The following is a 14,454-nucleotide window of genomic DNA, read 5'->3' on the forward strand; positions in this document are numbered from 1 at the left end:
CTCCACAACCTCGCCAGCATTTGCTGCTTGCTGTTCTGTTAAATTTTGCTATTCTGCCTGGGGTGAGATGATATCTCATAATTGTTTTCATTTGCATCTCTCTTAGAGATAGGGATTTTGAACAATTCTTCATGTGCTTGTTAGCCATCTGAATGTCTTCTTTGGTGAAGTGTCTGTTCATATCCTGTGCCCATTTTTCTATTGGATTATTTACCTTTATCTTTTTCTTTTGAAAAGTGGATTTCTCATCAGATAAATATGTAATGAAAGGTGAAAAGAAGCATGCTTCCTGTGGGGCCTCATACCCAAAGAGCAGTAACTGACATCTGTGAATAGAGGTCAATGAACAATTCCACAGTCTATGATCAATCATCCTCTGAACCGTATGGTCTAGGCCAGCCCGAGGAGGCTGTTCTCGCTACAGAATAGCTGCTCTGAGAGCATACCCCTCTCATTTGAGTCTATTTAACTGCTGAGTTAGCCCTACAGGAAGGACCATTCTTTGCAAAGCTTTCAGGATAATTTCAACACAGCGACAAATGTTTGCAGCATTTGAGAAGTCAGTGTCATGTATGTCCCAAGTCTCTCCTGAGCCAGTTCTTAAAAGATTATGTGACAGAACAATAATGCAATTCTGCTTCTTCACCTCTCTTGGATTACATTTGCTACCATTATCCTTCATCCTGCCATTGGTCTTGAAATAAAAAGAGAAACAGGGACTCTTAAGAGAAAAGAGCCTTCAAAAGCCTCATTCCTGCATCCTTGCTGTACTAACTGATGACATAGCCAGTAATAAGATTAGTGCCTTCCTTTCTGCTCATTTTCTAGCAGAATTAGTTGCTACTTTTATACCCTCTGCTGCTAATTTTGCCTGCAAATCTCTGGAGGATTCTAGCCTAATTTTCTGCTACTATAAGCAGAACTTCTATTCCACTAGGTCGCCTAGCATTATTTAATTCCTTTAGGGGATCTCAAAGAATAAAACCTATACAAGTAATTCAGACTCAAACTACCAACTACAAATTGGGGACCAAAGTTTCAGAAAGAAAAATAGATGGTTTTGAAACAAATGATCTCTATTCTCCATTATTTTCTTCCTTAGGACCCTTTCAAGAAATGAAGTTTTGCATGTTATTAATGATAGTATGTGTCATTTATTGTATTATGCCATAAGCAATGTTGATAACAACCTGTAAAACGGAGAACTTCCTCTTAGAGTTTTAAAAGCTGTAATCTTTATACTACATGTTTCCCCCTAAGAGTAATTGGTGGATTTTAACCACCAGCATTTTGGTTAGTAACTGAGCACTTAACTACAGTAGCACCAAGACTTCATAATATATTAAATAAAGCTATAATACTACCTTATACTTCACCGTAATTCACCATACTACATCATACCATACCATACCATACCACACCATACCATGCTAGACTATACCAGGGTGACTTAAGGGTGAATGGGGGTGAGTAAAGAATGTGCTGCCAACTCAGAAGCATGTGGCTAAAAGTCACAGGTTGCTTCTTAGGAGAAAGGCAAGAAATGTCCTCCCATGTGGTTTACAGTCAATGAAAACCTGCTAGTGAGTTAGCTATGAATTGATTCCAACTGAAAGATGTATAACAGCAATACTGAACTATACTAATAAATACTAATACAATATATAAAAATAATAATAGACTACGACAAGTTTGAAAGCAGGAGTGGCATCCACTTTTTAAATAGCATGCCTCTGGGAACCCTCTGAACTTCAATAAATATTGATAGTTGTAGACGGGCTTCCAGCCTTTTGTTCATAAGGTTGCTATGAGTCGTGCTTGACTTGAAGGCAATCAACAAAAATAACAACAATATTATACTACACTTCACTACACTACACTACACTACACTACACTACACTACACTACACTACACTACAGTAGTCTGGTGGCACAGTCTGTAAGAAGTTGCACTGCTAACCCAAAAGCAGCAATTCTGGCAGTTAGAATCCACTTTGATTTCTGAGGGAGAAAGATGAGTAATCTCCTCCCATTTGATTTAAACCCTCTCAAATACCTGAAATGCTCTTATCCAAATAGAGCAGAGAACACTGCATGGTTTAAAATCAGGAAAGGTGTGCGTCAGAGTTATATCCTTAGACCAAACCTAGTCAATATGTATGTTCAGCAAATCATTCAAGAAGCTGAACCCTATAAAAAAAGAATGAGGTATCATCAGGATCAGAGGAAGACCAAACAACAATCTGCATTATGTAGATAATACAACTTTGCTTACCCAAAGTAAGGAGGATTGAAGCATTTGCTGCAGAATATCGAGATTACAGTTTTTAATATGGATTATATTTTAACATCAAACAAACAAAAATTCTCACCGGTATACCAATAGGCAACATCATAATAGATGGGAAAAAATATTTCAGTTGTCAATGATTTCATGTTACCTGGATACACAACAGTTAAAAAGACAGAAGGTCTTAGGAAAGTCTGCAGTCAAGGACCTGTCCAAATTACTGAGGAACCAGAATATCAATTTGAAGATGAAAGTGTGCCTGATTCAGGTAATGGTCTTCCCCCCTTTTCTCTTTCTTTAACGTTACATGTAACATAAAAACCAGCAAGGAAGAATGAGATCCCAGAAGTTTAAAAAAATATATGTCATCAATGTGTGTGTGTGTGTGTATGTGTGTGTGTGTGTGTGTGTAAAAGGCAAGCAGTGCAGCACACAGCTGGATGTCCTCTCTCCAGAGCCAGAACCACCCCAGGAAGTCATCCACCTGCAGTCTGTCCACACAGACAGAATGAGACTAAAGGGAAAATTCCTGCTCTTAATACAGAGGAGGGCATCATACAAGATGGAAAAACCTTTTTTCTTCTACAGAGGTTTCAGGTGCTGTGTTCCAATTGGAGAAACAGATAAGAGCTGACCAGGCAGGATCACAGAAGAACATTCAGAATTGCTCCCATGAGGGCTTTAAGGAAGGAAAGGAAAACACTCTCTTATGCCTGAACTCCTCTCTCCAGCTGCCCTGAACCATATATCCACATATTTGGCATTTACCAAAGCCTAGTCCACCTGAGACCCTGATGAGACCCATTAGTACACAGAGTCTCCTGGACAAGGTCGGGATGGGGAAGAGGCTGGGAATGAAACCAAACATACCTTTTTTTTTCTTATTATTTTTTTAATTGAACATTTACAGAGATTTTGGATTTCCATTCATTCATTGTTGCACTTTTCTCCCTGTCCACCCCTCCCCTCACCCCAGTTCGTTCCTCTCCTTGAAAAGGAAAATAAAAATTCCTTCATTGGTATACAATCCCCACCAGCCTCCCCAGGTACACTCCAGTAGGCAACCTTCATTCTGGACTCTTGTCATAACCATAATACCCAATCATATATTGCTTTTAAACTGTTCTTTCCCTTATCTGTTTCAATACAGTATACATAATTTATCCAATTTTTCTCAGATGTCAGTCCCGTTCTACAACAGTGGCACTATGCAGTCTTTGTCCTTTAGTGACTGAGATATTTCACTCAGCATAATGTCTTCCAGGGTCACCCATTTTGAATAATATTGCATGAGTTCCTTGTTTTTCAATGCAGCATTGTATTCCACTGTGTGAATATACAAGAGCTTCCACTCGTTTGTTGATATTGTGGATAAAGCCACAATAAACATGGGTGTGCATACATCTGGCTGGGTGGCAGTTATGGTTTCTTTAGGGTATATTCCCAGTAGAGTAATTGCTGGGTCAAATGGTATTTCTATTTGCAACTTTTTGAGAGAGCTCCATACAGCCTTCCATAGTGGCTGCACTGTTTTACACTCCCACCAAAGGTGAATAAGGGTTCCAGGTTTTTCCACAACCTTGCCAGCATTTGTTGTCTGCTGCTCTGTTAAATTTTGCTATTCTTACTGGGGTGAGATGACCCAATGGTTGTTTTGATTTGCATCTCTTTAAGACCTAGGGATCTTGAGCATTTCATCATATATTTGCTGGCCATCTGAATGTCTTCTTTGGTGAAGTGTCTGTTTATATCCTGTGCCCATTTTTCAGTTAGGTTACTTACCTTTATCTTGTTGTAGTGCTCGAGTATTTTATAAATTCTAGATATAAGTCCCTTATCTGACATGTCATTACCAAATATTTTTTTCTCAATCTGTGATGTTCCTTTTTATTCTGCTGAAGAAGTTTTTAGATGTGTATAGGGATTTGATTCTTAGAAGGTCCAATTCATCTATTTTATCCTCTCCTGGTTTTAGATTTTTTCAGTATGCTTGGAAGACTCTTTATGTTGTGCATTAGGACTTCTAGAGTTCTTCCAAGCTTTTCTTTAACGAAGTTTATAGTCCTTGGTTTTAGCCCTAGGTCCATGATCCATTTTGAGTTGGGTTTTGTCTATGGAGTGAGGTGTTGATCTTGCTTGAGTTTTCTACAGGTAGTTGCCAGCATCATTTGTTGAAAAGGTTGTTATTTCCACCACCACCTATTCTATTCAATATTGAATTAAAAGTCTTAGCGGTAGCAATAAGACAAGACAAGAAAATAAGAGGTATCCAAATTGGCAAGGAGGAAGTAAAATTATCTCTGTACACGGATAGTATGATAGTATACCTAGAAAACTCCCTAACGACTCAGCAAGGAATCTATTGAACATAGTTGACCAATTCAGCAAAGTGGCAGGATACGAAATCAACATACAAAAATCAATTAGATTTCTCTACAGTGACAAAGAAAAAACAGAAATGGAGCTTAGAAAAATAATACCCTTCACAATTGCTAATCACAAGATAAAATACCTGGGAGTAAATCTAATCAGAAGCACAAAGGATCTATTCCAAGAAAATTACAAAACATTACTGCAAGAAACAAAAAGAGACCTGGCTTCATTGAAGCTGGACATCTTCTTTGGAGAAATTTTCTGTGATTAGGTTTCCGTTACAGTTGACTTCCATCTCTTCAGTTTCCATTGGGAGCAGTTGTTGAGGCTCAGCTTCTTGACCCTGCCTGCATATCTTAAGATGTTTAAAGTATATTCACAGGAGCTTATGCCAAGTGAGATCATGGCAATCATGCAAGTCCTTGAGTTCTCTGGATAAAGGAGTCCCTCAACAGCTTTCCTTCCCAGGATAGGGTATGAGCCTTGTTCTGTCCTAGGGCCCTGATGCACTCTAGGGCCAGGAGACTTTTGTTGATATTAGTACTCTCTTTGCGAGTCTGCTGGTCAACACTTGGAGGTATCCACACATCACTCATTCCCTGATAAATCCACTAAAAAGAACTTGCTATGGACATTCCCTTGGCTCAAAAGAGTCTGAAAGCAAGAATGGGAGCGGGAAGACAGGAAAATGTCTACCCAGAGGCGCTGCAGGTACTGCCCATGTCAATCATCTTGATTGCATCATCAGCACAGTTAACCAGGTGTTCCTGGAGTCCCACCACCTGGACTTGCTGCTTGCCATCCTTCAAGACACGGAGTTTGGCCTTTTTGTTGGTTGGAGCAGGTTGAACTGCTTCCCATTGTTTATCTCAAGGAATGTCACATAGACTTCGAGGTCCAGGTTCCGGCATTGTGGCTGATTCTTCAGGAGGAAGATGTCCTGAGAAGCCATTGCCTAGATTCCTTTGGAAACATTTGGGGCTTTCCCTGAGAAGTCTCCATCCATAGTGTGTGTCTTGCCACTGCCTGTTTGGCCATATGCAAAACAATTTACTTTTCCTCCTTCAGAAATTGTTTGTACCAGTGGCTTTGCTGTGAACCTGTAGACAAAGCAGAATGCCTGGTTTTCCAGATACTTTGCTCAGTGCCCTTTTAACTGGGGCTCATATACCAAAAAGAGACACTGATAAGCATAGAAACCACATCAATTTCTTTCCTGACCAATTCTTGTTTATTCTGTGGATGTTTCCTAATACAGACACATATTCTATGCTCTTCAATAGGATCAGTCATAGTAAATGGATGACATTCCAAATCAATTGAAATTCTTTAATCATCTGGGCAAATTCCCAGTTTGGAAAGCTGTCATACTCCTGAGCTCACTTCATTCTCATTTCACAGCTCTGAGCCCTCTTTTCTTCTCACCTATTCTTCATTTTTTTTTCCATTTCTTTCACAAAATTTCCTCTGAATCGAGTTCATGGGTTTTGAAGAAGAGCTGCCTCAGATGGAATGGACTTGCTCTTTCATCTCCTCACTATCGCCAGTAGTATTTCAGTCACTACAGGTAAGGAGGGCATAGAGTGGTAGGTGCTTCCGGGTGTTTGCACACAGAGGTAGCTTCACTTCCATCCTTTCTCCTGAGTGGTGATGCAAGCTTCTGAGATAGTGGGTCTGCAACTGGATCGACTGCTGAGAACTTCTTTTGGAACAGGAATTGTGGAGTTGATGGCTCTCCATTTTTATCTCTGGACTTGCCACATTCTCTTGCAGGGGTAGTTCATCCTCCAAGGATAAGAGTAGAAGCTGTAAGAGCTCTGGGCTTATTGATGTCACATCATCAAAATCAATCTCTTTGCCACTTGTGGTACCTTCTTCTGTCCGTTCCTCTGTGATACAGGATTTCTCCCTGTTCACAGTCTTTAGACTGGCACTGCGAATTAAACCATTACTTCTTGGATGTTGATGGTAAGACCAGAAAATAGTAATTTCTGAAGCAATAAGTCCATGGGCCGTTGGTGGACCAGCCATGATGAGAAAACCAATCATGGTCTTTTCAATTATTGCTATGCATCTGAGAGCTGGGTAGTAAATAAGGACGACAAAAGAAAAATAAATGCCTTTGAGTGTTGGTGTTGGAGAATAGTACTGAATATCCTATGGACTGGCAAAAGAGTAAACAGGTTGTTAGGTGAGACCATTCCTTGGAAAGAGACTGCATATTGAGAAAGATGAGAAGCCAGTGAAAGAAAGACTGACTCTCAACCAGAGGGATTGATGCAGTGGCTATAACAATGGGCTCAAATACGTCAGAGAGATTGTGAGGATGGCACAGGAGAGCACAGGGTTCAATATGTTATTCACAGAATTTTTATAAGCTGAACTCCACTCAAGAGCATCTAACAACAACAAAAACCCAGTAGCTATTAGTTAGCTCCAACTCATATGGAAGTATACTATGTCACACATTCAAACCTATATTCATAGCCTAGCATTGTGCCTAGTTCACTAAAACCTGATTGATTCCTTTCAAATTTCTTCAGAAAAAAAACACAGCCAAATTAAAAAAAAAAATTGTAAGTCATCTCTTATTTATTTGGGGCTTGAAATGTCTAGTCTTAGGATTATTCAAGCAATTATCAATTTGTTCTCTCTTGTTGATTCTCTGTTATTCATTTCAGATAATTACTAAATACTGTCAAAAGGAATATAGAAAAAGATATGGGTAATGCACTTAAAATTCCTCCAGATAAATGGTATATGAGAGATCACAGCATGCATATGTCTTGATGGATGTGAAGGGATAGAACTCAGGGACATTGTCAGTGAATAGTGAGGACACACTACTTCATAACTATTGTATCCAGAACCCAGGGCAGTGCTGTGGGGGAAAAGAATGATGGTGGAGGCAAGGAATGATGTATCCAGAAGTAGGGAGAAGGAGAAATTTCATCTTAAAAAGGCAAAATCATGTATATGAACTTTGAAAGTAAACCAGTATAAAATAAATGTTAGAGCACAAAAAAGGGGAAGGGAATTCAGTAAAAAATGGGAGTTAACTGGCTCAGATTAGAGATTGGAGCACTTACAAGATTGCTTTGTTAAATTTAGACAAATGTCTCCCTTTCTCAGAAGGCTCCAGCCAGTAGCATCCACAGTAGATTTTACCCCCAGGGTTTTAAAAGCACCAGTCAGTCTCTTACAATACTCTGTACTAGATTATTAAATATGAAATATTTGGGATATTAACAAAGAAATGTTTTTCCCCTCAAGAAATACACACATACACTCACTCTATTCCACGGCTAAAACACGGAGCCACAGCTAATTTATAATGAATGATATGGGGCTTGTGGCAGCAGGGTCATTAACGGGAAAACAAGCTCAATAAGGTGATCGCATAACTCACAAATCAGCACTACCAGGCAACACAGAAAGATTTGTAATTGACATAATAGGCTAGAATTGAAAGCACTGTACATTAACTAGACGATGGACTTAACCATTTGGAAAGTATTGTAATTGTGGTGAGCAACAATTAATGTTGGCTACTTACAAAATTGTATTTAAAATTTACTGTACACTATATGGAAAATACAGGCAGCTTAAATGAACAGCTAAATAATATCCATAACAGCACAGCCTACTGTATGTAAGAAAATAAAGTTGGAAAAGAGGACAAAAAACCACAATGAGATCTTGGGTGACTTGCGATCGCAGGCAACTCATAGCGACCCTATGAAGGAGAGTCCTCAACGCCTGGGTGCATTTCATCCTCTCTCCAGGTTCATAGGGTTTCCGGAGGCAAGCTATTATGGAAGTAGATGCCACTCCTCCTTCCAAGCTTGTTTTAACCAGGGAGCTCCACCCCACTCTCTGTCAGCATTGGGTAGCCAACCATTAACGCATTGGACACACCAGTGTTAACAGTGTTCGGCCTCACAGCAACCACAAGTTACCGCCGTACGGCAACTTGTACACCAGGGCTGTACGACCTAGAGGAATGTCTGAACAAAAACAATGAAAGACAGGCCCAGGGCCGCGGATTAAAAGTCACCCACCTTTGGCTTGGTAGCATTGCTTTCTGTCCACTGGGCCAGCTGATCTCTCTCTCTCTGTTGATATTATTGTTAAGTTATGGCTTAGGTTGCCAATTAAAAGATCAAAGATTCAGATCCACAAGTTCCTCTGTACGAGAAAAAGAAGATAGTTTGCTTTCTTTAAGAGGACAGCATCAGAAATCCTATAGAACAGTTCTACTTTGTTCTTGACTATAGCTGAGTCAAAATTGATTCCATTTTGGCCATTACCTTTTGCTAATATCCCATATAAGGAGCACTGATGGTTTGTTGTTGTTGTTAGATGCCACTGAGTCAAGTATGACTTACAGCAACTCTCTGGAAAGCAGACCTGAACACTGTTATAATTTTTGACATCGTCATTATGTTTGACATACTTAAGCCCATTACTGCAGTCACTGTGTCAATCTATCTTGTTGAGGGTCTTCGTCTCTTTCATTGACCCCTTTACCTTTCCAAGCATAATATCCCTTTTCAAGAAGTAGCCAGATTTTCCAAGCAACACGCACAGAATATGAGATGGAGTTTTCCCATCCTTGCCTCCAAGGAGCAATCTGGCTGTGCTTTTCGCAAGAAGTATCTTTGGGGTTTTTGGCAGTCCGTTCAGTGTTCTTCTCCAGCACCACACTTCGCCTATCACTTTTTTTTTTTTAAAAAATGTGGCAAAACCAAAAAAAGCTCCCAAATCAGAATTGTAACTCTCTGCTGTGCCTATGTAAGAGACGAAAGCAGGTTACAGAAGTTCTGAATGTTTTCCTTGATCTTCTCATAAAGTAAAGGTAAAATTATGGACAGTTAGTGGTCAGAGGGGAGACAATGAAACCTGCTAATGAGATAATTGACCCGGGTACATAGTCAGCCTGCTGAGAATCAGCTGGTTTGATTAGCTGGTCCAGATCTTATAAATGCCTGGAGCAGCCTGCTGGTAAAAAAGGGGGGTTGATTATAAACTTGAAATTGACAGATAAGAAATATAATTACTTATTTGATAATTAGAAATCAATTTTGCTTTCAAATTTTGCTCTAAATGTGTATTGTTGTCGTGTACCTTTGAGTCAGACTGACCCATAACTGACCCTCCGGCAAGTTTTCAGAGGCAGTTAATCTCTTGGGTAGAGATTGCCCATCCATCTGCCGTGGAGCAGCTGGTGGACTCAAAGCACGTGCCTTTGTGGTTGCAGCACAGCTACTTGCAACTCGGCCACCAGAGCTCACTAGAAATGGGATATAAATTGCTTTTAAATAGGGAAAAAATTAATCTGTACCAGAAGTATGCGATGTTAATGGTTTTGGTGAAAAGAACAAAAGTAACTAACTCAGTCTCATAAGGACAAATACTAAATAAGACCATTTTTAAGATATTTTTACAATAAGATATTTTATAACAGTAAAAATAAAAGGATAACTATTAAAATATATGGGGGCCCAGGAAAGAAACAGTGGAAGCAGAGAGGTGAACATGGGTAGGGTGTTTGCACAATTTGATGAGTAAAGGGAGAGGATAAAGGAAATGAGAAAGATCCAGCTGGGACCTGAAAAGACAGGGTAATGATGAGCATAGTCCAATGGTGATTAATTTTATAAAAGACAGTGTATGGGAATGATTGCATAAAACATAATGTCAATGAAGGAAAGTGTGGAGTGGAAATCTGCTTAATAAAAAAAAACTATCTTATTTCAAACATGACACGAGGCTTAAATTTGTGTTTCAGTTCTTTCAGCTTGAGAAATGCAGAGCGAGTTCTTCCCTTTTTACTCTCCAATTCCAGTTCTCTGCACATTCCATTTTAATTATTTGCTTTGTTCTCCCGAGTTGACCTTTGAAATTGTGAAGCTCTTTAACTTCAACGTATTTTCTTTTAGTTTTGGCTTCTCAGTGCTCCAGTGCAATCGTTAGAGACTCTTCGATATTCATTTAGATTTATTTTTCTTTCTCTTCTGTTTTTGTAATGACCTTTTCCTTTCTTCATGGATGATATCTTTGATATCATCTCATAACTCATCTGTCTTTGATCATAGGTGTTCAATGCCTCAAGCCTTTTCTTAAGATGATAAAAAAATTCAGATGGAATTGATTCAAGATCACATATTGGTTCCTGTGGACACATTTTCATTTTCTTTGGCCTCAGTTTGAACTTCCATATGAGTAACTGATGATCTGACCCACAGTCTAGCCCTGGTCTAGTTCTCGGTGTCAGACAAAACAAAAGATTCTTACCATTGGACTGAGAGCATCATGATGGATAGAGAGGAAATTGAAACTGTCAACAACTTTGTCTTGCTTAATTCACACCCTTGGTACCTACTAGCAGTCAGGAAATAAGGAGACACATTGTACTGGGAAAATCTGCAGTTAGAGGCCTCTTCAAATTACTGAGGAGTAGTGATGTTAGTTTGAAGACTAAGGTGTGTTTTATTCAGGCCATAATCTTTCTGATTACTAGTTATGTATCCAAGACCTGGAAAATGAATAAGGATGACAGAAAAAGAATTTATATATGAGTTGTGGTGTTGGAGAAGAGTACCATGGATTGCCAAGAGAACGAACAGATATATCTTGGAGACAGTGCAGCTGGAGTGCTCTTAGGAGGCAAGAAGGATGAGGCTTTGCCTCACATACTTTGGACATGTTGCCAGGAGGTGCTATTCCTTGAAAAAGGACATAATGCTGAGAGAGTGCCCCTGGCCCTGGGCAGAGGGGAAGCCTGGAAACTGCGCACCGGCGGAAGTCACCTCAGATAATAGCGAAGAGGCATATTGCAGGTAAACAGGAAAAGCCAGCAGAAAACATAATCTACACAGGAGTTCTACAGGGCACATCACCTTCCCTGGGAGACAGTACAACTAAACTTAAGAGACACTGGTCAAAAGAAAAGAAAAAAAAATGTCAGCAGTTGACGTGTTTGGAATCACAGAAGCAAAGAAAGCTTCAGATACAAGCTGTCAGAACATGGGTTGGACAATGGAAGATATTTTCTGAAGGGACTTGGCAGATGTGAAGAGAAGGGTATAGGGTCAGCAAAAAGAAGAAGATCCTAAACCAGGTGGATTGATATGGTGACTGCTGCAATGGGCTCTTGTGTGTCAGGAACTGTGAGAATGGTGCAGGATAGAACAGGGTTCAGATCTTTTGTTAGCGTTGCTATGAGTTACGCTCCATTTCAAAGAAATAAAAGCTCAGAAATTCTTTTTTTAAAAAAAGAGTATTCCTGATGGATTTTTGGGTCCAAACTTGAAAAACAAACAAATTTAATGTTGATGTCTTATGATACTACGAATGAAGTTGCAACCAGCAACCTTTGTTAAGAGTCACAGTATTACTTTAGCATATACTCAGAGTCATTCCCTCCTCATCCTTCTTGTTATTTTGGCTACCAGGGAGTCACCCCTTCACTGATGACAATGCCACACACAACAAGAGCTACCTCTTGTGATCCACAGAGTTCTCACTAATAGATCTTTCAGAAGTCAATCTCCAGGCCTGCCTTCTTACTCCATCCTAGTTTGGAAGCTCCACTGCCATCTATGCAGCATCACAGCACCATGGAGGTCTTCTTGAGAGAGTAGTATGGTGGCTAAGGTTGAAGAGCATTAGTTGGAATGGAACTCAAGGTTCCTGCGTGGAAGGTGAGAATCATGCCACTGACTGACCGCTCCATTTCTATTTCCAATTTTTCTGCACCATTACCACCACTCCATAGGTAGCCAAGCTCTTTCAATTCAGAATTGTTTGTGAAGTGCCATCGAATCAATTCCAACTCATAAAAACCCTATGAATAGCAGAATGACATCTTGCCTTATCTTGCAATATCTTTATAATGTCCACTCTGCTGCAGGCACTGTGTTAATATGTTTTGTTGTGGATCTTCCTCTCTTTCACAAACTCTCTACTTTTTCTATCATGAAAGCCTTCTCCACCTGACAACATGGCCAAAGTATCAAGTTCACCATCCTCACCCTTTTGGAACATCTTCCAAAACAAATTTGTTTTTTCTTTTGTCAGTGTATAATATATATTCATTCTCTTTGCAGTTTCACAATTCAAGGTATTTTTGTTCTGTAAATTTATTTTATTCTTATAGGAGTCCAATTAATCACTATTTTCTTTTATTGTCTTTAGATTCTGAGTCATAGTTTAAAGTCTTTCTTAACACCAACATTGATGAGGGATTCACCAATGTTATCACTTGTTCTATGATTTTATATTTTACACTTAGGTTTTTAACCCATTTAGAATTTATTCCTGTTTGTGTGGAATTTTTCTATATGATATGGAGTTAATTTTCTCTTTTTCCAAATATATACCAAATTGTGCTTATTATAATTTACTAAGAAGTCAATTTTTCACCCCTGAAATTAGATGTCATTTTCATCATATATAAACTTTCCATATCTATTCATGTACTTCTTATTCTATATCTCTACCTTAATTGTTCTATTATACGTAGTTCTGTGTGTTTTTGAAGGCCTGTTATTTCGGAAAGTGGATGGCCAATCCTTATTCCTAGCCTGTCTTCATTTGAATGCTCAGATTTATAACAGTATCTGGCAAACAAGCATTTGACAGAAAGGAGCAGATAAAAGACTTTTCCCCAATTATAGAAGTGACCAATAGATTCAGTGTTGCTACCTGCCCTTGGCGCATGTGTCTTGACCCACCCACTTCCCTACTCCATTAGCATCTCCTTCCACTCATACTTACACCATTCAACACCTCTCTTCCTTTATTCATCCCTTGATATTATGCCTTATGTCTCAAGCCTCCTGGGCTTCAGTGATTCTGAACACCTTGCACTGCTGCCATTTTCTTATGTTGTGGCCAGTATCTCTTGAGTTTAGGAGTGCCTAAGTCCAAATACCAGGTACTAGTATCAGGGAAGGTTTTCTATCTCAGACAGTTCTGAGAAAAAGTTCTTTGTCTTAAACTTCTGCTCCAGGACTGATGTCTTGTGGCAAGATTCTGCTGAAAATTATCCAAAAACGACTGGAACAGCACATCCACAGAGAACTACCAGATGTGTAGGCAGGGTTTAGAAGAGGCTGTGGTACTAGGGATACTAGAGCTGAAAGCAGACAGTACCAGAGGAATGTCCATCTGTATTTCATTGCCTGTGCAAAGGCATTTGACTGTGTGAGTCACAACAAATTATGGCTAATCTGAGAATGGGAATTCCAGAACATTTGCTGGTGCCTATGTGAAATGTATACTTGGACCAGGAAAAAGTCATCAGAACAGAGCAAGGAAACACTGCTTGGTTGAAAATCAGGAAGGGTGTACACCAAGGATGTGTCCTATCTCCATACCTTTTCAGTCTATATGCAGAAGAGATAATCCAGAAGGCTGAGCTCTATGTGAATGTGGTACCAGGATTGGAGGAAGACTCATCAACAACCTGCCTTTATGCAGATAACACAACCCTGCTTGCTGAAACTGAGCAGGACAAGAAGAGCTTGCTGCAAAAGGTCAAAGATTACAGCTTTCAATGTGAATTGAAGCTCAACATCAAGAAAACAAATATTCTCACCAGTGGGCCAATTGGTAGCATTATGATAGATGGTGAAGAGATAGAGATTGTTAACATCTTTAGTTTGCTTGGCTCCACAATCACCAATCTTGGTACCAGCAGCAAGAAAATCAAGAAACGAATTGCATTGGGAAAGTCTGCTGTCAGAAGCCTCTTCAGAGTACTGAAAAGCATCTATGTCAGTCTG

At 39.5% G+C, this 14,454-nt stretch overlaps 1 pseudogene; it reads right to left on the reverse strand.

The window, feature by feature from the left end:
* Positions 1–4,930: 4,930 nt before the first annotated feature.
* LOC102864574 lies at positions 4,931–6,694 on the reverse strand (annotated as a pseudogene).
* Positions 6,695–14,454: the final 7,760 nt, after the last annotated feature.

Source organism: Elephantulus edwardii, unplaced genomic scaffold (assembly GCF_000299155.1).
Source record: "Elephantulus edwardii isolate Elephantulus edwardi_28Jun2011 unplaced genomic scaffold, EleEdw1.0 scaffold00050, whole genome shotgun sequence".
Lineage (NCBI taxonomy): Eukaryota > Metazoa > Chordata > Mammalia > Macroscelidea > Macroscelididae > Elephantulus > Elephantulus edwardii.